Here is a 26,687-nt window from a genome sequence, read left to right on the forward strand (position 1 = left end):
TGACTACTGTGCACTGGAACAGAGGATGACTCATGTGCACTGGAACAGAGGATGACTACTGTGCACTGGAACAATAGATGACTCTTGTGCACTGGAACAGTGAGTGACTACTGTGCACTGGAACAGTGAGTGACTACTGTGCACTGGAACAGTGGATGAGTACTGTGCACTGGAACAGAGGATGACTCCTGTGCACTAGAACAGTGGGTGACCTACAGTGCACTGGAACAGAGGATGACTACTGTGCACTGGAACAATAGATGACTCTTGTGCACTGGAACAGTGAGTGACTACTGTGCACTGGAACAGTGGTTCTCCTTGTGTGGTCCACAGATAGCAGTCAGGGTACCTGGAGCTTAGGAGTTCAGATTCCCTGGTCTTCTTGCAGCCCTGCTACACGAGGAATACTGGAAAAGCTATAAAAGACCAGTGCAGTGACAAATCCCTCACCTACCAAACCCAAGGCTCTCAAGGACCCAGACGCTGGGGTCAGTTCCCAGTACCACAAAGATAAAGCAAAAGGGCTAGGTACATTCATCTGTAACCCCAGTACTGAGGATGCTGAGGCAGAAAGATCAATGCTGTGTTCAAACATGTATGCCCAGACAAACTCTGTCTCAAAAACATAAATAAAATAAAATAAAATAAATGTTAGGACTGGACCCAGTGATCTTTATTTTAGTAAACCCTTTCCGCTTTTTCAAAGACATGCTTAACGTTGGAGACCTCTATCTTAACACAATGTCACTCATCTTTGTCTGTACAGTACAGCCATCTATGCTACTCTCCTAAGTCCAAAATGTCCCCCAAACCTTTTCAAGGTTGGTTTTTTTTGTTTGTTTTGTCATTGTTTGTCTGTTTTCATATTTTTGTTACTTTTTAAAGTATGTGTGTATGTGTAATTCTAACACGAAGCTAGAGTTATTGGCAATTGAGATATGAGTTATGGGAACTGAATTCAGGTCCTCTACAAGAGCGGTTCATGGTCTAACCCCTGAACCAGTTCTCCAGTACCCCATCAAGGTTTTCTGATTCCTTTAGGATAATGCAGATTCAGGAGTACGATGGAGCGCACCCTGTAATTCTAATATGCAGCCAGAGTTGAGAAATATTTTCCTAGACATCCCACGCCCTTCCCTACCCCACAATATCACTGATAATTCCTGTAAGATGGGCCCTGGCTCTGCACCGCAGTGACAGTGTTTCAGAGGGACACAGCCTAGCAGGCACATGGCCCCTGCTCTTGAGGTGTTCCGTGGAGCAGCAGAGCTTGCTTCCCCCAGCCTTCCCCAGTTCTCCCCAGACTTGCTGTATCACAGACTTGTTGTGTCTCAATAGGTCCCCAGGCATCTTTCGTCCACTCTCTGGAGAGACCAGAGCCTAGAACAGAAAGCGCTGAGCACAGGTCTTCAGAGAGCAGAAGGAAAATGTTTTTTTCCAAATCTTTATGTGTTCAGCAGCATATAACAAAAGACATTTTGACAATAACCTTTAAAAAAAATCCTTCTGAGCACGACCAGAATTATAGGCATGACGGTAATATAACTCTGTGAATTTCTAACAGGGGATGGACTTCGTGAGCCTGGGCGTCTGCTGCCTTTTGGGCAGAAATGGCACTTCTACACAAGGGTGTTTGAGAGCCCAAGCCATCCTGTATCCTCCCAACATATGTAACTCAGACTAATGCATTATGGGAATCAGTAACTAAATTGTATTTCTTGTGCTCTTACCATATCCACACACTGTGCTAAGTTAACAGAAATTAATTTGTTTAACTTTCCAAATAACTCCCCATGAAAGACTAGAACAAGGAAGAAAGCATGAAAGAGACAAGTAAGATCCAGGAGCAAAATCTAAATTCATCTGTTGTAGAACATGCATGCAGATCCACCTGAAAACACCAAGACCAAAAACTGCTCCAAAGGAGAGCAGGCACAAAGGCCCCAAACAACTGCTTTTTAAACATTAGGTTAAAAGTCCTCCGACAATGAGAAGAGCCAGAATTAAACAGAATGGTTGCTGTGCCAACCCACAGAAGTCAAATATAACCAGCCAGTAAATTAGAGTAAACATTTAGGAATCCCTTGCATGTGGCACACGACTCCACCCACCCTTCCTGGCACAGGCCGAGACGTTGATTATACGAATCCCGCTGGCATTTCATGTCCTCATGCGAGTCATTCGGAGTATCCTCCTCGCTGCTCGACGTGAACATGACCAGACTCATTTGAGTAATTTGGCACATTACAGCGATGACTCAGTAGTGCAGACGAGGGCAGCAGCTCCAGCCCGTGCTTCTGCCCCCTCCACCCTCACTTGCTTCTTTTGTTCAGTCGCCTGGTATAGATGGCGAGAGAGAAGACATTTGGCATATGGACAGGGAGAACAGGGGTAAAGGTCATTTTCTCAGGACCGGGATTTCCCAAAGTACCAAATAACCAATTGGCCTGCTACGTTTAACTGCATCTAATACTTCAACTTTGGGGAAGGCATCTGGTCTAAACAGTTTTTGCCATGCGTTCTGAGGCAGACTATGTGGGAAAGGGCAGCCAGGTGCTTATGTCTGGAGAGAACTTCCGCCTCACATTTGCCAGGCCAGCAGTTCACCTCATCTCTCCCAGCATTCCCTGGGTGACTGTCACCCCTCCCCCACTAATACAGTGAGGTCAACATGCTAACCCAATTTGTAGCAGGGGAGTTTCCAATGAGCACTCCCCGAGCACTGGGCAGAAGTGGAAGCCATAAACATGCATATGGTTTTGCTTTTCACCGGATCAGAAACACTCTTGTTGCCAGGCAGCTTCTGACCGAAAGAAAGAACTCCTGGGCTGTGGTCAGAGTCTCGGCTGATGGACACAGACGGGGCAGCTCAGGCATTACCCAGCAGACACTACAACACTGGGAGTGCATTCTTAATTAAGAACTTAATATGATAGGTGTCTCTAATCCACCCCACAACTTTCTTTGGAGTCGGGCAAAGGGTTGACCATGAACTCATAATCGCTATTGCCCAAGGAAACTTAGAAGATCATCTGGTCATAGTCCTCTCTTTGAAAGGCAAAGAAATTGGGTTATAAAGACCTTGGCGATTTGCCAATATTTTGCAACAAGAGAAATTTGGGGTTTGGTGCCCGTGCTAAGTGGAAGTTTCTCTGCTGGGTTAGACCGTGGGCACAAGTACTGAGACCCACAGAGGTGCCCCTTAAAGATACAGCTATCCTTGTCATTCTCTCTTACGTGTGTGTAGTTGAAATCTTAGTTTGCTTTCTATTTTAATGATAAAACAAAGAAACACCATGACCAAAAGCAACCTAGGGACAAAAACTTTATTTCACTTTATATATGGTGGTGATCACAATCTACCCTTGAGAAAAGTCAGGGCAGGAACTTGGAGGGGGGACCCGAAGCAGAAACCACAGAGGAACACTTCTTAATGGTTTGGTCCCCCAAGGCTTGCTCAGCCTGCTTTCTTATAGCACACAGCCAGCTTTCTTTTAAATCCCACAGGCCCACCTGCCCGGGGGTGGTACTGCTCTCAAGTGGGCTAGACCCTCCCATACGATTGTTAATCAGGAAAATGCACTCCAGATTTGCCTTATAAGCAATCTGCTGGAGGCCTTTTCTCAATTAAGGTTCCCCTTCCTAGCTAACTGTAGCTTGTGTCAAATTGATAAAAGTACCAGCTGGCAGAGGGCCCAGGTATATGTATCTCAGTTGCTTCCTGGTTATCTTGATGCATACAAGCCTGTATTAAATGCATGTCAGAATCAGGGTTTTTTTCCCCCCACAGTCCATCATGAAACGGTCTTAAGTCAGAGAAGGGAGATTTTGGGTTAGCAGGTCTTTTTTGACTGAGTCTCCAGGAAATGCTTCTTAATTGTTGACTTTCCCGAAAGTGTTTTGTTTTCTTTCTTTTTTTTTTTTTTTATCAGATGTTCTTGTGGTCAAAACAAGGCCTGCTTCTGCTCAACCAACTCAGAGAAGTTTCAAAGACACTGGGCTGAAACCCGTACTCAACCAGAAATGTGCTTACCTTACGTAGGAATGGGCACATGTGTATAGCTCGTGAGAATCCTGTGCAAGGCCATCGTCAATGCTAGGACACGAACATGAGCCCGATCCTGGAAGGCATTGCTCACAGCTGTGGGTGAGGGCTGTTCACGAGCTCCAAGGGCTTCTCTCTTACCTGCCCACCTTGACTTCTCTCCTCACTCCGCATCATCAGGACGACTGTAGGATGTTCGCAACCATCTAGTTAATTCATTGTGATGCTGTAGCTCTGCCTTTTAACTTGCCCTATGGTCCACAAATACGAGTAGACTAAAGAAAGGAGATCAACATCAATCGTTAATAAAAAGGAGACACTTCCAAACACCTTCTCCTGGGAACCCAGCCTTCTTCTTGTTGTTTTTTTTTTTTAAAACAGATCTAAGGCTTTTACTCATTTATTTAGTAATTTGTTTTATACTTAAGCAGAAGTGGATTCTTCATGATAGAGACACAATCCTTTAAAACAAAGTATCTTATGATCAGTGCTCTCCTGTTGTTCCACCATCTTGAGAGGAACAATGAGGTATATAAAGTTTGTTCGTGGGGCTTATTTTTGTCCAAAGAACCTCTCTGCTCCATCTCCTGGGCCTCGAAGAGTTGCCTCAATGGACATCCGGACACTCATTGAAACTGAGTTGTTAGGGACTGACCACAGCTTAGCAGCATTTAGAATCGCTTGGGTTGCAGAGTCACGTGAACGACAGGGTTCAGCAGAGGAAAGTGGGAGAGTAGGAAAGGAGAGTGTGGAGCAAGGGTTACCCGAGACTTAGGAGGTATGAAAAAGCCATAAGGAAACCTACTACATATGGTCAAAATATATCTATGAAATTCTCAAAGAATGAGTAGAAATATTATATACAATGTTCACATATATAATTTATATGTATATGTGTCTGCGTGTATTTAAAGAATATGAACAGGAGTATTCTAGAAGTATGGATGGCATAGCTCCAGGTGCCAGGATGGATACTTCCATGTGAGTTCTTGGTCAGAAAAGGACCAGAGCATTTGAACAATTCAGGATATTGCCCTTGTCTCTCTTTGAAGCAGCTGGAAAATATATTAGGACTTTTGGAAGAGCAAAACACACTGGAAGATATAGTGGTATGGATTATAATTATTAAAAATTTATGTGTGTGTCTCTATCCCTGTCTCTGTCTCTCCCTGTGTCTCTTTTCTCCCTTTCTCTCCCCTTTGCGAGAATTTTATCCCAAGTGTGTGGTTGGGAGGGAACTAGGTGGTATCTTCCCCAATACATTCTCCACAAGGTACCCAATGACAAGACAAAATTAGATTTTACCAAAGTTCACCTCGGAGAATCAATGAAGAGCAGAATTGCATACAACTGGGTGTGAGTAGTTGGGTGTTCATATGAGGGTACAAGTAACCCTCTCCAAACCCCTCACTGTCTGAAGGAATATCAGCAATCCACGAGCCCAACTGTGATTTTTTTTTTTTTGCAAGCGGGCATAGTTGGTCTAATGAAAATGGTAGCAGTTTGATTCAGAGTCGTATACAACACACACACAGTCTCTCTCTCTCTCTCTCTCTCTCTCTCTCTCTCTCTCTCTCTCTCTCTCCCTCCCTCTCTCCCTCCCCCCTCTCTCTCCTTGGCAACATCACACTACACTTGCCCATCTCATCATTAATCCCCTAAGAAGACGATGCCATCTTTCTCCCCTGTATGAACAAACTGTGGTAAGAAAACCAGGAGGTTTAACCTTAGCATTAACACAACATGGTTTTATAAATTCTAAATCAAATTTTGCCCATTATCAAAATGTCCTGTACGGATTCTTCATTTTTTCGAGCTCCTAATATCTATCCACACCAGCATACTTTATCATTATTTCTTTTCATATCCTTTTAAACTGAAATATGTTTCCATTTTTGTCTTTTATAACACTGACATTTACTTAAGAGTCCAGGTTGGATTTAACAGAATGTCCTTTAACTGGGGTTGGAGGTCGATACTCTCTCAAATGTGTATATGCTTAATGGAGACTTCAGTGCCTTGATGTATATGCAAGTTATAAATATAGACATTCTATTCAGGAATATATTATTAGCAGAGTACATGGTTTATATGAGCAGAAATACAGTAGTAGAATACCATGTAAAGAGAAGGGAGAATAAAGAATTTGCCATCTTAGAAACAGCACAGTTAGACAATCTAGTCTTTACATTCCTTCCATCAACAAATTGAAGATGACCAGACGTTATTTATCTCCTCTGCTAAAGAGAATGAGACGCTGGTTTTCACGTAAATAATAAAGAAGTAACGATTTTTCTCTACACGCTCCAAGGGCAAACTATTAGTAGCTGGGATTTGCAGCCCAGTGGAGAGATCTGCAAAACCATGGAACACTGACGACAGCCTACATTAGCACCATAAGAACTAGAGACAGGAGCCAAGAAGCCTGGGTCTCAGTCACTGTCTGAAATGATCTCTGGCAAGATGCCAAACTCTCTGGAGTACAGTTTTGTTATCTATAAAATTATGGGTTTGTGCTCCATGCTCCTTGGTGTCTCTTCCAGCTCAGTGACTCTATGAAAGGCTCAGATCTAGAGCATTTGGAATCTGATCTAATGCCAGCCTGGGCAGCAGTTCAGAGAGGGAGCTATCATGTACGTTGCAATCTTGGGAGGGTCCATAGAAGAGCCCAAGTAGGGGGGCGGGATTTGTGATGGACGGGAAGAAATTTGGTGAGTGGAAGGAGAAAGGAGGACTATTAAAACGGAGGGCATTATACATGAACCAGAGGGCCCCCACAAAAATAGAAAAAAAAACAGCTTCCCTGTATTTAGATAGTCATCTTCTTTGGCTGTCTGGTTACCATGGAAATACACCGATGCCCTTGATGGTGATGGATGTGCACACGGAAGAAGCAGTGAATTCAACTTAACTGATAGTTTCAGCAGCCCCATAAAAAGTATTTTTATACCATCTTGCATCCTTGTATATGAAGAAACTATATATTCACCCCATTTCGTTAGCAATTTTTCTTTCTTAAAAGCATCTTTGTCTCTGTGTGAGTGCACATGCTGAGGCCCACATGTAGAGGTCAGAAGACAACTTCCAAGTAGGTTTTCTCCTTCCGCCATGCCAATTCTAGGATCAAATTCAGGTCACCAGGCCTGGCAGCAAGCCCCTTTGCCTGCTGAGTCATCCTGAGAGTCCTTCTGAGTTACTTTTGACAGATGAGGGCTAGGGCACAGTGCAGACAACTCTGCCTCCTGTATCGCCCACTGTTGAGACTGGTGACCGGCTTTCTTTGCAGGAGAGGCAATGTCTTCATTGCAAACTGATCCTAAGCCCGTGAAGCTCAACTGATCTTCATTAGTTCCTGAGCAACTATTATGCCTCCAATTTTACACATGGTGAAATTGGACCTCAAAAGAGTTTATTAAATTGTCTAGTACTGGCTTTTTGTTGTCTAAAACTTTAAACAGGGCTATCCTCATCCACGGATGAGCTTGAAATCTGGGGTAACATCTCCAGAATCCTACCACATTGGATCTGTTCATCATCAAGTGCACCCCTGTTGTCAGTTTCAGAAGGGTACTCGAATGGTGATTTCCTTGACAAAAAGAGGTAACAGAGTGAGCATGGCTGCTTTGGAGCATTGCATGCTAACCAACAACAAAAGCCATGTCAAGTTACTATCAACAACTACTTGCTAGGAACTTAAAGTGATTTCACACATCTCTGGGATTTCGTATGATGTCAGTACCTGAAAGGTTGTTTTAAAGTTTTGAAAATAAGAAGTCAATGTTGTTTGACACACATAGATCATGAACCAAGTTTACACATGGGTAATAGAAAATATGAAAGGTAAGATGACTCAAAGGGGTGTGTGGATGAACTGAACGTGTTTCTAAGATTTATGACAGGTAGGTCTGGTGAACAGAAGCCCCGGTCAGCTTCCCAGGGTGAAGGGCAGGATGCGGGCAGCAGCCATTCCTTCCTACAGTCTGAAGGAAGAGTGTTTCTTCCAGTCTCCTAATGAAGCATGGTGTACATCTCATTTAACCCTCTTGTGAGTTATTTCTTCTTCTTACAGACGAAGACACCGGGCACAGAATGGCAGAACAAGTCAACTGGGCCCACAGCCTCTACTGGGCACAGCTGGAATGTCGGCACTGCCAAATACTCGGGTTCTGTGCTTTGAATTCCACAGTATCCTTCTCCTCTACCCCAAACTATCATCATAAATTCACTAGATGTGGTGGCACATGCCCATAATCCTGTACTTGAGAAGGCTAACACAGGAAGAGTCATGAAAACTTCAGACCAGCCAGAGCTAATTAGTGAGACCTTGCCTCAAAACGATCAAGCAAGCACACCGTGTGGATTGTCTATCTAGAGAAATGCTGTTTTAAAGAAACATATCTCCAAAGAATATCAAATACAGTGTTCATAGTGTTCTGTAATACTTGGCTGGCATTAACTATTAAATCATTCCCCCTATATCACCCCCTGATCATCAGTGAAAACTACAAGAAGATTTATTATAGAATTAGAGCAATTAGAAAGCTCTAGTAGAAAATATTGCTGTCCTTCAACAAACAAACGAACAGTTGAATGTAGATACACTTTTTTTGTTTTGTCTTATTTTTTTGTATGTTTGCATGTTTTGCTAGGTATAGAACTCCGGGCTTCCTGCACAGCAGGTTAAATCCCTAGCCCCAAGTGATTGATTTTTTTCAAGTAGTTCAGAGTTTCTACAAAATCTCGGTTTCACAGTGAACTGAGATTTAATGCTTTCCACCCAAAGCATAACAATGTCAAACGCTAGTGACTGAATTACTATGCATTTGGAACTTCAGGGATTAAGTCCTATTTGCACACTGAATTAAAAAACACTTACAAGGACGTTAACTGGCAAAAAGTACAACAAACCACACATATTAGAATGGTTTCAAATCGTTGCTACTTCATCTGTCATTAAACGAAAAAACACTCAACAGTTTGGCTAGCTATATGTGTGCACGTTCACAAGAGCGCACATGCACACACATGGGGGGAGCTGTGCATTGCTTAAGGATAGTGATACATTCTGAAAGATGCATCGTTGGGTAGTTTCGTTGTTGTTTAAACATCATGTACTGACACAAGCCTAGTTGGTATAGCCTATAATACTCCTAGGCTAAAGGGCATCTCCTATTGCTCCTAGGCTATAAACCTTTATAGCTTCTTATCATATCATATATAGCAGGAAATACCATGATAAGTACATGTGCATCAAAAATATACAGGATACAGTAAAACACAAAGCCGTAGAAGATGTCTTAGTTAGAGTTTCTATGGCTGCGATGAAGCACCGTGACAGAAAAGCAAACTGGGAAGGAAAAGGTTTATTCAACTTACACTTCTGTATTGCTGTTTACCACCAAAAGAAGTCAAGACAAGAACTTAATTAAGCTGGGTAGGACCTGGAGGCAGGAGCTGATGCAGAGGCCATGAAGGAATGCTGCTTACTGGCTTGCTCTACATGGCTTTCTCAGCCTGCTTTCCCATAGCACCCCAGGACCACCAACCTAGGGATGGATGGACCCACCCACAAAAGGCTGGGCCTTTTCCCATTAGTCATTGACTGAAAAACTGCCTAGAGCTGGATGTTGGGGAGACATTTCCTCAACTGAGGTTCCTTCTTCTCTTATGACTCTTGCTTGAGTCAGGTAGACACGCAAAACCAACCGGTACAGGAGGTCTTCAGCCCTGTTATACTCTGAGGCCCCTGTAATATGTGTAAACCATTGCTAATTAGAACACTAACAGATAATAATTGCTGTCTCTATGCTTTGTGAGTCAACAGTGGCTCTATCTCTCAAGCTCTCTGGAATAAATTTTTAAATCATCCCTTAGCTACCATCTTTTTGCCATTTCTCTTGATCCCAAACTGTCACTTACGGACTCTGCACAATAAGAACTTTTGCTGGCTCATGTTGGATGTCTAAGATGGATAAGAAGACATGGTCCATGTTCTTAAGCAAGTAACAAACAAGGGAGGAAGCTGACAGACAAACAAGGACAATGATTCAGGATACAGCTGAGCCATGCATAAGATGCTATGAATGTTTACCAGGTTCTGGAAAAAAATGTCTGGAGCAACATTTTCCAGAATGAATGTTGTCAAGGGCCTCTTCAATGATGTACCGAGAAGACTTGAAGAAGTCATCAGAGCGCAGATTATGAAACTCTTTTTATCTAGGTAAGCAAATCTGAATTTGATCTTACGGGCAATTAGGCACCATGAAAGGTTTATAAATTTGAATGTGATGCCACCCATCCCCCTATGACCCACACCTGGAGAGCTTCAGGCATCCTAGAAAACTTCCTCCATACCTTCACGGCATTCTCCCCGTTTCAAAATCCTGCCAACATAGTTACAGAAAGGGAGTTTGATTCTGGTCCCAGGGATCCCAGAATTCCTTAGTTCACACCAGCCGGACACAACTCAGAAATTCAAGTCATCTTATCTAGGCTCCTGTTTCCTTCAGCTCAGGTGTGGGGAGGTTGACTCTGCTTCTTCCCAGTTTAAGATGAGCTGGGTCCTGGGGAGCCGGGGCTCCATTCAGGTTCAAGCAGAGAAGTTTGCTTTAACCTCTTACACCCACTGGTTTTGCTAAATGAGAATTCTTTGTGGGGAAGAAATGGACACTTTTGCAACACCCCAGTAGTTAGCAGTCAGGTAGTTAATTTTAAGTGTGTCTTTTGTCAAGAGACTGAAGGCTGCTCGTGGATATAATTTCAGGATAGACCTGAAATTACTGAACAGCGGCCTCGGTGGCTCATGTCCTTAGGAGAATGTGCCCAGAGTCACGGACTACATCTACCTTTACAACTAGTCTACTGCCTACGTCTTTCAATAGGATCAGCTTGCCTTCCTGCTTCTCATGGCAGCATCCATTCTAGAACTCCTGGGCTTGAGGTCCAAGGTAAGAAGGAGATTGGTGTTAACTACATCCTCCATGGCTGAAGGATCACGTGAGTTGGGTATTCCTTTGACACCACCTGGATCCCCGGGAAAGCAAGAAGTTTTTCAGGGAGAGCCTCTGACCCAGGCCATCCAAGAGGGAAAAGTGCCGCTGAGAAACAGAATTGAATGCTGCCACCTGCTGGAAGGAAACAGCAGAGAGTGGGAGAAGTTCATTTCGTGGGGCAGTAAGAGATGAAATTGGAAGAAACAGAAGTCACGGGGTCTGCTGAGCTGCTAAGATGAAACGCTAATGGAGCCCAGGATGGTGGTGTGTTGTGGAAGCATAGGGTATTATGGGTAACTGTAAATACTCCTTAGATGGCACTACTTCTATTCTGCGTTTCAGGGCAGAAAGCAAGAAACCCAAGAGGCATCAGGAATATGCCTGTGGCTTCTCAGCTGCTGTGTAACAGCGACATTGTTCTTATCCAGTTCTTGCCGAATGTTTTATATTTCTGTATAAACAAACACATGGCCAAATGCAGAGACTATTGGCTCCATTTTGCCTAATTTCTTGGGAATCTAGGAGTTTAGACTGACCTATAGACTTTATGTGTTTACTCACAATCCAATCTGCTTCAGAGATATTGAAGGGAAAAATGAAAAGGTGGACCCTCACAGCAGAATTGTGAATGCATGGGACATAGCAAGAGAGGACACCCTAGAAAAAGCAGTGGTCATGAAGGACAAGTCAAGCCATGAAGAACTGTGCACACCGAGCAGTCTTCAACAGGAGCCACTGGGATATCTGTCCATCTCCACTAGATTTTTGTTCTTTGACTATTAGTAGCTTGAGCTAATCCCAGAATGGCTTCACTGTCACCAAACAAAGGAAGCCAGGAACCCCACTGAATGAATATTTGATACATAGGCAGCTTCTGGCTATTTCCCCTTCCAGAATATTACTGAACTAGCTGGAGCTGCCATCATCTCCATGCCATAGTGTGGACCACGGCACCACCTTTTACCCAGCCTTCCTGTTCTTAATTGTGGCAGCCCTAGCAAGCAGCAGTAACTGTCCTAATACTATGGAGGCTCCAGAATCCTTCTCCTGTCTCACTCACTAGGGTGAGAAAGTTGTCAAACATAAGCATTCTGCCTCACACACTCTGGCACCATCTCAGATAAACATCATGCCACATACTCTGGTACCTCTTCAAGCCATGTCCTTTATCCATTGTTTTTTCACTTCCTGGTACATTAATACCTTCCCCTTCTTTTATTTCTGAGTAGACCGGCACTCACACTTACTGTGGGGCCTTCACACTGGAGTTCTTCTGCTAGATGATCACACGGACACACACCTTCCAGTCCTCATTAAAATGTCAGTTTCTTGTTAAGGATGCGCACATTTACACTTACAGACTTATGAGCTCTGTCATGTGCACGGCACGTGTCCCTTTAAGCATAGTCTACATTTACTATTTCTTCTCACAGGATGCGAAAAGCTGGATGGAGGCCTATGAGGGAGCGGGTGGCCTTCTCATCCTCTGAAGATGCAGCAGACATTTAGTTCATGGGTCCTTCCTCCCTTAAGACACCACTTGTTGGTCACAGAACGTTTGAGTGGAAGAAGTAAAAACTTGGGGTTCCATCTTGGCCCCAAATGTGGAGGGCAGAGGAGCCTTTATAAAATTGATAATAGTTGCACACACCTGTGGCAATCAGTGTGGCTCTTGACACTTCTGTAGAATGCTCCACGATCACATCAAGGAGACTGGACACCCACCGTCACAAACCTTGGTCATCTCTTTCTGTTGGGAACTATCAAAGATTCTTTGATGACTCTTTTGAAGTCCACCATGATTTATAATTAATTGTACCTCCCTCCTCTGACATAGAACTTGATTTGATCCAGCACAAATCCTTTTGGCAGGAAGAGGGAAGGCACTAGGAGTCAGGAGACCCTTACATTAGTTGGGGCCGTGGCCTCTACGGTTGAACCACTCTTCAGACTCGATCCCATCCATTCTCCAACAAAGAATCTTCAGAGCTGCGTGCTGATTTCTTTCAGAGTCCCACCCTCCACTGAGAGCTCACCTCCAACATCTCTGGTGTCAGTCTCCTGTGCCCAACTGTTCTAGGCATGCACTTGGACAGGCAGGCATTCCTTTCATAGATCTGTTTCCCTGAAGGGTAACCGGTGTGCCTATGTCCAGGCCTACCTGAGTGGTTGTTTAGGAGGTCTTGAAAGGAGAAACATATAGACAGACAGGGGGTGTGGTGGGACAAGACACATGAACAAAGTCTTGATGTAGGACAAGAAAAGAGGGGGAAGCCATAGGTTGGGGAGTTCCCATCTCGTTCTCAGCCTTCCCCAAAGTGTAAGGGGCAGGGTTCCGCCAGCCCCCGTCAGGAAGCTGAGGAGAGGCAGTGCCCGGTGATTACAGTGGAAGGGTGATGCGGAAAGAAAATCTTACAGCTTGGCACGTGTTGGGGTGCCTTACCCCATGTGGTATCTTGGCTGCTCTTCAGGTCTGGTAATTACAGGTCTGGCCAAGGGATGGGTTCGGGTGGAACTGAGGTAAAGTGGGTGAGGCCCTTTGGGAAAAGGTGGTTAGGTGTCCGAGGCTGCAAAACCCAGGCCCTGGCCAAACACAAGGAACAATGTTTGGCAACGACCAAGGGGCGGGGTCCTTCCTGGCTGCCAGGCCTGGCCAGGTGTTAGGTCTGCTGCGGACATGTGGGCATCGGTCCCCAGACTTTCCCCACCATGAGCCATTCACTGGCTCTCTTCAAGCAAGGCTGAGGTAAGAACACATCTGGGGATGCAGCTGGTCCTTCGGGAGATGACCTCATCCCAGCTTCCGATTACCCAAATTCAAAGTGGCTTTGGGAATCGAAGTCTTCTGCTCAGCAGCTATTTTCAAAACACGATGAATCTTAGACGCAAGCGCGGAGGACTGCAGCCCACACCACCACTGGCTAAGCGTGCCTCATGGGGGAATGGATGCTTTACGCTCAGCAAACACAGCCAGACTATATGCCCTTGAGGTCTCTCTTGAGGAAGAGACACCAAAACGCTCATCTGGCCTTTTCCATCCCACAGTTCAGCAGCTATATGGGTGTTGCTGTACTGTTTCCAAACTTGGAGAAATAGTACTCCAGTGACCACTCACTAAAACCGTCGTGACAAAGCCTGAGATGAAAAGAGATGAAGTGTGATCTGAGCCATCTGTGTGGGTCCCAGTTAGGCTAGTAGATCATTTTCTTCTAAGCCCCTACCATGCCTGCTTCTGTGAAGAAGCTACATAAGCAGAAGTCCTAGAAAATTATAATAAAGGTTCCCTCTTTGGGGAAGATTATTATAGATTTTTAATAAGTCCATGGATTGAAGCCTACTGTGGTTCTCATTTCACATATCACCGAGGTTCCAAAAGTGGACGTGCTGACTATACACCAAGGCAAAGTCTCCTGGAAAGAGGAGCCACCAACAAATGCGGCCCCGATGTGGGAGATGCAAACTTTAGAGGAGAGGAGAGATGATGGCAAACTTCTCAGAAGACGTAAGTTAAGATCAGGAACTTCAGCTACTCTCAAGCAGACGGGAGGCTCCTTAGTTAAGCAAGGATTCCTAGGAGAAGAGCAGGAATGTTCTTTGGGGGTTCACTAGATCTGCATTCTAAGTAAAAGAAGTAATAAAATGACAGAACGTCTAGCTAGGTAACATTGGGACAATTTTCCCACTCCTGACACCTTATGTGGGTGCTAGACAAGGATGGACCTCATGCCTCAGTAGACAGTAGACGCCAACACTACTCTTTCAGAGCCAAAGGACCGTGATAGCCTTGTCGCAGCTCAGTGGTGATGACAGTATTCAAAGGCATTGCTGAATGGGAGAAGAACCCAGAGAGGCCAAGTAGGAGCAATGGTCAGTTGTGTACCACAGACTGTCCAAGGTCAGCTTTTCACGAACATGGTTAGGAAGCCAGGATTTGGGCATGATGACCAACATGTTGCTGCTATAACAAAGGCCTGAGACAGGGCACATCTGGAGAATGGGAGGGTTACAGGTCGGTGTCTTGGAGGCTGAGTGCTTATACGGCAAAGGCGCAGGCTCTGATCGAGGCCCCAAGTGCACGCCAGCAAGCAAACAGGAAACCCGAGAGAGACTGCAGGCCAGCTCTCTGGAGAGAGCCAGCTCTGATGTCTAGGAGGACCACCCACCAGGCCTCATCTCTCTACCACATCCTGATACTGTCACCCTGGGGAGGAACTTCCCAACACATGAAGCTTCGAGAAGACAGATAGCATGCAAATGGGAGCCAATGATCGCAAAGGAAGAAAAGAATCTTATAGTACCAGATGAAAGTGATTCTATTGGGTAGAGAAGCTACTAGAAGATTACCTATGTTCACTTCTGGGGTGTCTGGGAGGGCATTAGCAGAGAGGGTTAGATCATGAGTGCTGTGGTATAATAGTTTAATCTACTGAAATTTGCATCTAGTATTGGAAAGTGGTGGAGCTGTGGAGGCTAGGGCCTGGTTGGAAGAAGTTTGTCACGAGAGGTGGCTTTGAAAGGTGTCTCTTGTCCATCCTGGCCCCTTCCTGTTCTGCTTCTTGGATGCTGGGTGGCACACGCCTGCTACCATGATATTTCTGCCTCATTTCTGGCCCAAACCAAGAGATGGAGTAACACTGAACTAAAACCTTTGAAACTTGAGCCCAAACCTTTCTTCCTTTTAAGCTGTTTCTCTCTGTTATTTGTTATGTCGACATGCAGCTAGCACACAGGAAGGAAAGCAGCCGAAAAAGGGCATCCTGTCAATCAAATTCCCACTCTCAGTGGGTAGAGCTCCTTTCCATGGGCTGTTTGGGGACCAGTTAAGCATATGCTCCGGAATCCCTGAAGGATGTTCCTGGAGATGCTGAATTCCTCCACATTCGCAGCCCTGGGCAGGTGCTTGGTATTTTCAAGTACCTGAGAATCTGGGCCAGGAGAGTTCTCAGCCATGAATTCATGCTTTCTTCCAAGCCCTCTGTTTCTTATTGTCCCTCTCTCCTCTTCCTGATTTCTCTCTTTCTACCCAACAAGGCACCCACCCAGTTTTATTTATGAGAGAGTTCAGTCTGCCAAATGACTAACCGTGACATTTTTGTTCATCCAAGAGAGATGCGGTGAAGAGACAGGCTTTTTGAAAGGCCCTTTCTGGTTATCATAGATGCCTAGCTTATACTCTTGATTTTAGACTACACCTCCAACACCAATGCTGTCAGTCAGCCTCAGGGAATCCTCGCTTGTTTGGGAGATTGCTGTTATTTTAGCATTCACTTTCACTTCAGTGATGAAGGCAGAAAAATGTAAAGGGTGTTCCAAAGAGATGGCGAAACTCATAGCTAGCATCAAGACTAAAAGATGTTCTTGTTTTGTTCTCTTAAGACTATGTATCCAGGCTGGCCATACACTCACGAGTCTTCAGTGTCAGGTCCCCAAATATCGGGAGTATAGACAGGCACCACCATACACAGATGGCGATCTGAGATTCTTAATGGCTGTGTTCTCCGGCCTCCTGTGTCTTTCAGGTAATACCCATTATGGACTTATTCCCAATATGTTTTTTAAGAGTAGAATAAATACTTGTCTCAATACATTTTTGGAAAGAATTGGAAAAGGGCCCAAGTCCCAAGTGCTTGGCTAACTGACTGTCTCAGGGTGGGCTTTCCGGGTGCAAGCTCGGGAACTCGTGGCCGCCTGAATCCAATAGGAGCCTCTGTCCTCACTTCCATTACCATCACAGTTGAAGGTTAAAAGATTGGTTAAAAGATTACATTGTGACTTTTCACAGCATAGATCTTTGCAGGACGCTTGTGAAAGTAATTTGCTTTATTTTTCGTAGCTGTTGACGCATTACCTGTGTCTCATGTGTGGGTAGATTCAGCTTCTCCATCTACTTGGTTGTCCACAGATCCTGGGTAGTTTCCAGGTAAAAACTGTCACAAATAAAACATTTATAAAATGTCTTACATACACCTTGTGCTCCACTCATTCGTGCATTTCTAGGTGTGTGTGTGTGTGTGTGTGTGTGTGTGTGTGTGTGTGTGTGTTTACATGTGTGTAATTGCTAGGTCAAGTGAGGTGTTCATCTTGGGGGATAACTGGGGTGAGAACTTAGGCTCCCCTCAGTGAGCTCCCTCCTCCACAGTCTGCTTACGTGGCCTCCTGAAGCCTCAAAACACACAGCTTCAGCCCCTTCCTCAGTCTTTCTAGTCATTTCCATCAAGAGAAGTTTTCAATTACAGTGGTCCTCAATCCTTTGGGGATCAAACGACCTTTTCACAGAGGTTGCCTAAGACCATTGGAGGACATAAGAGATATTTACACTATGAGTCATAACAATTACAGTTATGGAGTAGTAACGAAAATAACTTTCTGGTTGGGGGTTCCCCACAACATGAGAAACTGTCTGAAAGGGTCGCAGCATTAGGAAGCTTGAGAACCAGTGGTCTACTACAAGTCACTCTCTCGTATGGGAAACCAAGTAAATCAAGTCAGTAATTTACTTTGATGCTCTTGTGTGATTTCACACTGTTGACTGTTGAGATAACTATACAGACGATACCTTAAAATGAAAACCTCCACTTATGAGTCCTATTGTTCTTATGTTTGTTTAGCTGGTTTTTGTCCCATTTCAACAGAATTTTTTGACCCTGGATTTTTCTATTCAGTGTAGAGCTTCCATTGTCCTCAGAAGCTGCCTGTAGTCCACCTATTATTTTCAGATTTTAAAAAAGATGCTGTTGAAACCCTGATGTGAACACCCAATTAGCACCTTCCATGCCTTTGCAGTGTTAATGTTAAATACTCCCGACCCTTCCCCTCGGCTCTCTGAACCTTCAGGGTCCTTTCTCTCGGGCAGCTGTTTCTTGTAGTCTTGGTTGCAATTTTAGCACACACCCTTCCTTTGTGCATCTGAGTGTTGGGTAACGAAGACGGGGAAACTGTCGAAACCCAGTGTTGAACCCACTCTGGGGACTTTGCCTTCAGGGAGGCTAAGTGGGACTAAGGTCCATAGTATCAATCAAGGCTCAGCTGATACTGATGAGGCTGGCCAGAAGTCACAGGCGAGTTGTGCTGTTTAGGGCGATCTCTAGTTCTCTCTAGCAATGTTCAACTATCTTTTCAAAAGAAGGTATTGTGTCCACCCCAGCTGTTTCTAATTTCCTCAGGCTGGATTGAGCCCATCAGCCAGAGAGTGATAAAAACACAGCATTTTAAAGGGCTGGACCCACGTTCCTTCTGCATCAATTTAAAGAAAACAAAGCAACAGTATAAATAGTTAAACAGGTCTTTCCCTAGTACCCAGGAATCAAAAGCTCCTTTTCAACTGCAAGTTATATTTAAAAGCAGTTTCTTTCAATTTTGGACATATTTGGGAGGAGGGGAATTAAATGGGAGGTTAGTGTACAGCCTAAAATCTCCCCCCCCCCTTCCATCATTTTAAAAAAATGTCATTTATGACTGCAGGCCTGTGAAGCCAAATTTATTTATAATCCTCAGTAGCCCTCGGGTTCTGAGGCAACCGAAAGACACAACCCTTTCTTTGTTCCTAAGTGAAATATCTATTGAATATACATTCTATACATATTTGTCCAGATTTAGGTCAAACAACACAAACTCAGGGATCGGGAAGTGTGCTGCAGTGTACAGTGGGGAAAGCAAACAGGAGGCCAACTTCACACAACGGTGTGCAGGGCATCTGTCAGCTTTTAAGCCTTCACAACGTGTGGCATGCAGTTGTAGCCCCCAGTTGAGGTGGGCCAGGAGCGACAGGCTGTCCACCCTCAGTGGCAGGCCGGAAAGAGCTTTCTGCTGCAGGCCTGGGTCTTGTTTCACTAAGTGTCCTCAGGGCAGGACCATTTCCATGTAAGGGCAAACTGCTGCTTTAACAGGAGATAAATTAAGCCCTGGAGCTAGAGTGAGATCTTTGAGGTCAGAAATCAGATGATAAAAGGGGCTTTTTATCAGCTTCCTGGCCCAGTGTTAATGAGTGATAAGAGCTCTAATTTGAAGACACCCTGGAGCTATCAAGGTGTGTGTGTGTGTGTGTGTGTGTGTGTGTGTGTGTGTGTAGGGTGTGTGTGTGTGTGTGTGTGTGTGTGTGTGTGTGTGTGTGTGCTCAAGTGTTTGCGGTACAGTTAGCTTAGCAGGAGCAATAAAAATCGTTGCAAGGAACCACAGTTGTGCCAGCTGGGAAAAAAGAAAACCCAAACCAAGCTTCAAAAAGATGGACATGAAAATAACATTTCAGCACGTCTCATGAGTGCCAGGCAGCAATCTAACTCTTCCCAGGGGTCAGTCATCTGCAATAATTCCCATCATGTCTCCAAATATGATTCAGATGTGTGCAGATGAGGAAAATGAGGGGCCCAGTAGCGAAATGGTGCAGAGCCCATGCCTCAGTTTCTTCACACGGAAGCAAAGCGGATAATGAAAGAAATCCATGTCTGCTGGACTCCAAGGCTCCCTTTCTACCCTCGGCTCTGCTTACACCTGGCTGTGTGAGGTGTGTGTGGCACCTACGGAGTGACTGCTTTCTTAAGAACTGCAGATCATAATCTCAAGCTAAGCATAGATGCCCGAAGGTCACATCTGTTCCATCACTGCTTCCTAACCCAGCAGGCATATTCGTATCCTTCCTTCCTTTCATCTTTCCTTCCTTCCTTCCTTCCTTCCTTCCTTCCTTCCTTCCTTTCTTCCTTCCTTCCTTCCCTCCCTCTCTTCCTTCCTTTCTCTATCTCTTTGCCAATAAAAAATCTCTAAACAACTTATAGCCAATGGTGCTTGGGTCTATTAAATAATGCTAGAGCAGGAACTTGGGAATTTGGGTCAGTAATGCACGGCTTTTTGTGTCACTTAAAATAAATGACTGAATTTGTGTCACTCATTCTATTGACACTCGCAATTGAGCCAAGATTCAGGTGCCCACTTCAGCACAGAGCGTTGGAGTTGATCTGGTCAGGGGAAAGCTGGTCTAAGTCCCACCCTTCACTTGTGAGCTTCCAGAAGTTGAGGAAGAAGTCCAGATGGAAACCTGCCTGACGCTCAAGAAGGATCTGGTGGCAGATCCCTGGGAGGGGATACGAGAAGCTGTTTCCAGAAATTCTCGCTTCTGCCTAGATAGTCATAGCACTCAGAGAGTTCCCATGGGTTCCAGACTGCCCCTGGGAAAGCAGAGAGGGGAGACTCCCAGACAAGAGAAAGGCTTATGGAATGGTATGCTCCGGAATCAGGATGTCATGAAATAAAGCTAACCCCTAAGAGAAACAGCAAGCTACAAAAGAGAACCTGATGTAATCATAGCAAGTTAAATAGTGATGGAGTGACATGGGAATTATGTATTCATTTATTCATTTCGGTCCTGCTATGGAGTTTTTTGTTTCTGTTTAATATGACACATGAGTTAGGGTGAGATACCAGTATAGGCAAAGGGAACTAAATCAAAAAACTGTTAATAGTAGTTCAAACAGGAGATCACTGCTTGATCTAGAAAGTGTGTGTGTGTGTGTGTGTGTGTGTGTGTGTGTGTGTAACATGGGAGACAGAGAATCAGGCAGGCAGGAATAGATGAAGACACTATTCAAGAATCATTCTTGGTCATTTGGTCCCTTGGGCAGCTGAGGTTAGGCAATCTGAGATGACCCTATCCTATAGCAATACTGACGAATATATTGCATACCACCATAGAACCTTCATCTGGTGATGGATGGAGATAGAGACAGAGACCCACACTGGAGCACCGGACTGAGCTCCCTAGGTCCCAATGAGGAGCAGAAGGAGGGAGAAGATGAGCAAGGAAGTCAGGACCACGAGGGGTGCACCCACCCACTGAGACAGTGGGGCTGATCTATTGGGAGCTCACCAAGGCCAGCCGGACTGTGACTGAGAAAGCATGGGATAAAACCAGACTCTCTGAACATGGCAAACAATGAGGGCTGATGAGAAGCCAAGGACAATGGCACGGAGTTTTGACCCTACTTCATGTTCTGGCTCTGTGGGAGCCTAGCCTGTTTGGTTGTTCACCTTCCTAGACATGGACGGAGGGGGGCGGACCTTGGACTTTCCACAGGGCAGGGAACCCTTACTACTCTATGGACTGGAGAGGGAGGGGGGAGGAGCTTGGGGGAGGGGGAGAAGGGTGGGAGGAGGGGGAGGGAAATGGGAGGCTGGGAGGAGGCAGATTCTTTTTTTTTCCTTTTCTCAATAAAAGAAAAAGAAAAAAAAGAATCATTCTGAAACTAGAATGAACAGACAATCACGGCATTCTCACAGATTTGAAACAGAGGGTAAGATGAAAGCCAGGTGGTGGTGGTGCACACCATTAATCCCAGCACATGGGAAGCAGAGGCAGGTGAATCTCTGATTTCATGGCTGGTCTGATCTACAGAGTGAGTCCCAAGACAGGCTCCAAAGCTACAAACAGAAACTCTGTCTTGAAAAACAAAAACAAAAACAAAAAACAAAACAAAAAAAAAACAAAACTAATGACAGGAGATGCTGGGCTGTGTTGTGCAGTGTGTGCGTTCTGTGTTCACCATGGATAAAATGCTTCACAGAGCAAAGGCCACATAGTATGGGCCACGTAATACTCAATCAGTAAGCAAACAACTGTCTGCATGAATGGATGAATCGTGACCTCCAGGCCCTGGAGTAGCTTGAATGCTTGGGCCATTATCCAAAATAGGTTGGCGAAAATAGAACAACTTAGAGAGTAAAGGAAATTGAGTTTAGTTTTGGATATTTTAGGGCCACATGAGAAATACATTTGGAAATATGAATCTTCAGTTTCAGGGATAAAAATTCAAAACTAGAGATTATGGTTTGGAAGTCAGAAATACAGAGACATTATTTCAGTCCACTAGAGAAAAGTATAATTACCCAGACAAAACAGCCAATCACTCAAGCATTCATTTGCTTTTTTAGTCGTGAGTCCCTGTGCCCTTATGGAGAGCTCACTTCATGTCATGCTTTGGGTAGGGTTTAGGAAATGGGTAGAGACCCAATTTAGTCTGAAGATATTAAAAATTAGGAAAAAATTTAAGGGTTATATGGACTATAAAGGAGACAAATGCTTGAGGCTAATGATCACAAGAGAGGTTTTCATAAATGACTTCTAAATATTAATATATTCTATATTAATATAAATATTAATCTGGGTTCTCTTGAGAAAATAATTGATAGAATATTAGAAAGAGAAGAAGGATGATGGGGTGGGGGATTCCTATGCAATGGCTCCTGGGCATTGTAAAGGATAAGAAATGCCTGAATCTGAAGCCAGTCAGAGACACAGAAACACTGATCGTGTGAGCACTATGTTCCAGTCAGACACCAAAGGAAGGAGATCAGGGGCCAGAGAAGAAAATTCTCCCTCCCCCAGCCGTTTTATTCTACACAGGCCTTCATTGACAAGGGTCCTCTGCTTTGCTTAGCCTGCATATTCAAATATTAATCTCATCAGAAACGCACTCAAAGACTCGTCAGCAGCCGTGTGAAGCCAGACATCTGGGTATGGATTTGGGGTAGGTAGTTAGGTCAGGAGGGTAGAGGATGTGAGAATGGCAGACACGAATTCTTCCTCCTGCTCTTAGCTCTTCACCATATGTGAAAATAAAAGAAGATGGTCATTTGAAAACAAAGAAGAATGCCTTCGCTAGCCACTGGATCTCTCAAGAATCTGGTCTTGGATGTTCTAGACTCTAAAACCCTGGAAATTGAACTATTAAGCCATGCACTTTAGGGAACTTCTGTCAAAGCAGCCCAGATTCACAGTGCACCCCATCTGTGTACATGACTAACTCCCTTGGTCCCTTCAAATCTTTGTCAGTTCACTTATCAGTAGAGTGTACCGCAAAATCCATTCTAAGATCCTCCTTACACAAGGAATATATCATCTGCTTTATTTATATAGACAGAATTTACCGCATAGTAGATGCATCATGAGCACTGAATGAGAGATACATGCTTGACTTTTGTTCAAGCACCATGGTGGGTCACTTACATATATCCCTTACATATATCCCATTTATTTCTCAGCTCAATCTGACGGGTAGATATGATTATCTTTGTTGTACAGATAAGGAAACTGAACAGCAGAGAAATTCAACCATATCACATAAATACTGAGAACTAACATTTAACTCATGCTCCACACTTCAAATGCTCTGGATGATGGAGGATCGTGACAGTCTTTATGAAAGGGGGCATTGGAAACACGGCTGAATAAAGTATAAGTCTGTGGAATAGAGTTCAACACAAGGGAGCAGGCACATGTCATCTTCTGGATGTCACAGCGACTTGGTGACCCCCTCTGTAGGTTTGCTGAAGGTCCGCGGTGATACAGATACATACGTGTTTCCTTAAAAGCAGACCAGTTTTCTGTGTATGGGCACACATTTTGCTTGCTTCTTTAAGAAATGTGCTCAACTGTCCATCTGTCGCAGCACGCAGTTGGGTTGTGCGCATTCCATCCCCATGCCTTATCCTTCAATTGCCACTTGATGGGGTCTTGCTCCTTATAGAGGAAACGGATTCTGCAGGCCTTCCCTAAGGCAAGTGTGACCCTTTCATCTGAGTTGCTTATAGACACACTCTTGCCAATGATGTCTAGAGCGTTGTCGGGGCAGGATGTGTTGGAAGAGCTGGGCAAGGGAGTGAATTCCTTTCTACACTTGAGTGTGAGACACCCTTAGGTTGCACTGGGTCAAGGAAGTGAGATGAAGAGGCATGTGACATTCCTGACCCCGCTTTCATCTCCAAGACCCAGCAATGACGGCGCTGTGGAACATGAGATATGTGTGTAGTCACATAGTCAAGTGCATAGTGAGCACCTAGTGCAAATTTAGCTGTGTGCCAGGCACAGTGAGGGTGCCCTGTGCTGGAGTAGTCAGGAAAAATGCTGTCAGAAAAAGACGACATCTTACACAAGCCTTTCAACTCCGGATAGACAGAAATTAGGTAAGAGCATCAATATCATCCAACATCAAACTGAAACATCATTTATTCTAGAAATGGCTCTCTTAGCTCAGAAATTCATCCATAATGGTTCAAAAGAAAAGTGTATAGATTTGCAAAGTGGAGGAGTCAATTTATTTCAAGAATAAGAAATGGTTTAAGAAAAAAAAAGAAATGGTTTAAGCAAAGAAAGTGTATACACACGCACACATATACACACAATACATACATACATACATATATACACATTTGACTTTGAGAACAAATCCATTCCCCAGCTAGTGGAGAAATTATGGGGTGCTTGAAAATCTGTAAAGAAAATGAACTGTCCCATTTTTCTATTAATCTGGGAGCAGTTTGAGTAGATTGCCCCCATACACACAAAGCACTTCTCTTTCTTTCCCACTGGGGACATTCTGAAATGTGTTCCCAATACTTCACCTCAAGAATCATTTCCATGTGATTTCTATGGGAAGTGCTTGGGACGTACCAGTGATGTCATGCCTTATGCTTATTAAACATTAATGAAGCATTAGCTCACTGTAGAGCCTCAAATGTTCTGCCTGTCATAAGCCAAGTATGAACATTTCAAAAAGCAAGTAGGTGTTCCTCAGCCGACTGTTCCCCGAGGTAGATCTCCTGGGACTTTGAAGACATTCAGACCACATCAATGGCATCCCAAATTGCAGCTGGGAGAGTCATGAGTTGAAGCTGATGAATGTTCTGGAAAAATGGGGTCAACCGTGCTTCTTGGTTCCTGTTTGACCTGTGGCTATGAGAGAGGAGATGCTGTAGTGTGAAACTCTCGGATGAAAATAAAGGGGACACGAGTGTTTGTGACTACATCCTTACATTGTAATATTGAAGTAGTGCATCAATTTATCCCTAGTTCACTGGGGTTGTGTCTTTCTTCCTCCCTCTCTACCTCCCTCCCTCCCTCCCTCCCTCCCTCCCTCCCTCCCTTCCTTCCTTCCTTCTTTCTTTGAGACAGGGTTTCAAAGAAACCAGCCCCAGCTGTTCTAGAACTCACACTATAGACCACACAGGCCTTAAACTCACAGAGATCTGCCTTCCTCTGCCTCCTGAGTGCTGGGATTAAAGGTGTATGCCACCACTACCCAGGAATGTCTTATATGAAGAGATATTGCAGTTTGTTTGCAGATTTCGGTTAAAGGAAACTTCCCTAAATTTTAGAACATACGTTTGCTCACTTTTGGCTTAGAGTGTGAAGAACCAGGCACATCTACCCCTGACAGCGGAGAAACCCACAAGACACTGCATTAGATACCTGCACCGTCACCCAAATGAAGCTCTCGGCGCAAGGTCCTGAAATGTACAGGATTGGGAGAAAGAATAGTGAGTGTGACTGGTGGGAGGGAACTTTGACATTTGATTTTCTAATCAAGTTGCAAGTAAATCCATGCTTTAAAGTATGCTTCACCCTTGGAAAGCTAGGAGACAAGAGAATACATGACAATTGGGTACAGACTACCCCTTCAGAAGCTTACATGGCCCAGGATCTCAGGTGTGCTCCTAGAGGGGAGATCCTAAAATAGGGATTTTGTGGGCATTTTATGTATGTTTGTGGGTGGGGGGGTTACAACTATATTATATTATAAAGTATAACCTCCTAAACAAAAAGTATTTAGAAAACTGAGCCTTGAAAGACAGATGAAACTTCAAATGGCAGAGACCTATCTGTAATGTTTCTTTCTTGCTCTGCAGACAGTTGATACTGTAGGTGCTTTGCCCAGAATTCGAAAGCAATTGTAACAATGAAGTGTCTGAGTGGTCGTTCTTCTTGGCAGTGGGTCTAGCTAATAGGTTCTCACCCATTAGACAGAAGTGGCAGTGGTAGTGGCCCTTCCAGCCAAAGCTGTAAAAGCAGGTGCCCCTCCTCCATGCCCCTGTCATTTCTATCATATACCTAGATGGCAGAGCCAGAAAATAGAAAGAACCTGGGTATCCTATCTCTCACTGTTGAGAACCCTTTGCTAAATAGAACTTAGGATGTGTGTGTGTGTGTGTGTGTGTGTGTGTGTGTGTGTAGGCTCATATATGTATATATTCTACTGAATTAAAATTTTCAGTTGTCATAAAAATATCTTAACAAATAACACTAGTGATTAAGAAAGTGACAAAATTTTCACCATAGGTTACAAACATCATCTCTTCTGGGCAGTACGTAAGCATTTCTCTGCTGTAATGCCTCGGGTCTAGCTCGCCATCCTACTGACAACTTTAGCACGGACTACTCATTGCTTTGCACCAGGACTCAGTTCAAGTGGTATAAAACTCTAGCTCCTGCTTACTTTGTTCAAATTAGCATCAAAGAAGGTAGCATCATCTACAGTGTATTAAGAAGGCATCTTCTTTTCTGGGATCCTTCTCATTTGTCCTGCCAACATTGGGTTTATCTAGGTGTGTGTGCCTGCTTGTGAGAAATTATACTTCCTCCAATCAGGACAAGGACATTCCATTCCTACCTCAGGTTCTCTGGAATTGGAAAATCTTGTGGACTTTGCATGGAGTGAAAGACTATCACCCTCTGTTGTTTTGGTGAAAACTGGGGTTTCCTGTTTGTCCAACATGCTGAAAATGCATATTGATTTAGAAATCTACATCAAGTCTATGGTGATTCCATAGAAAGGTCCACAGGAACTTGACTATTATCAGTTTCATAATGTTGTATCAAGTATATTGAC

Source organism: Microtus ochrogaster, unplaced genomic scaffold (assembly GCF_000317375.1).
Source record: "Microtus ochrogaster isolate Prairie Vole_2 unplaced genomic scaffold, MicOch1.0 UNK3, whole genome shotgun sequence".
Taxonomy (NCBI): Eukaryota; Metazoa; Chordata; class Mammalia; order Rodentia; family Cricetidae; genus Microtus; species Microtus ochrogaster.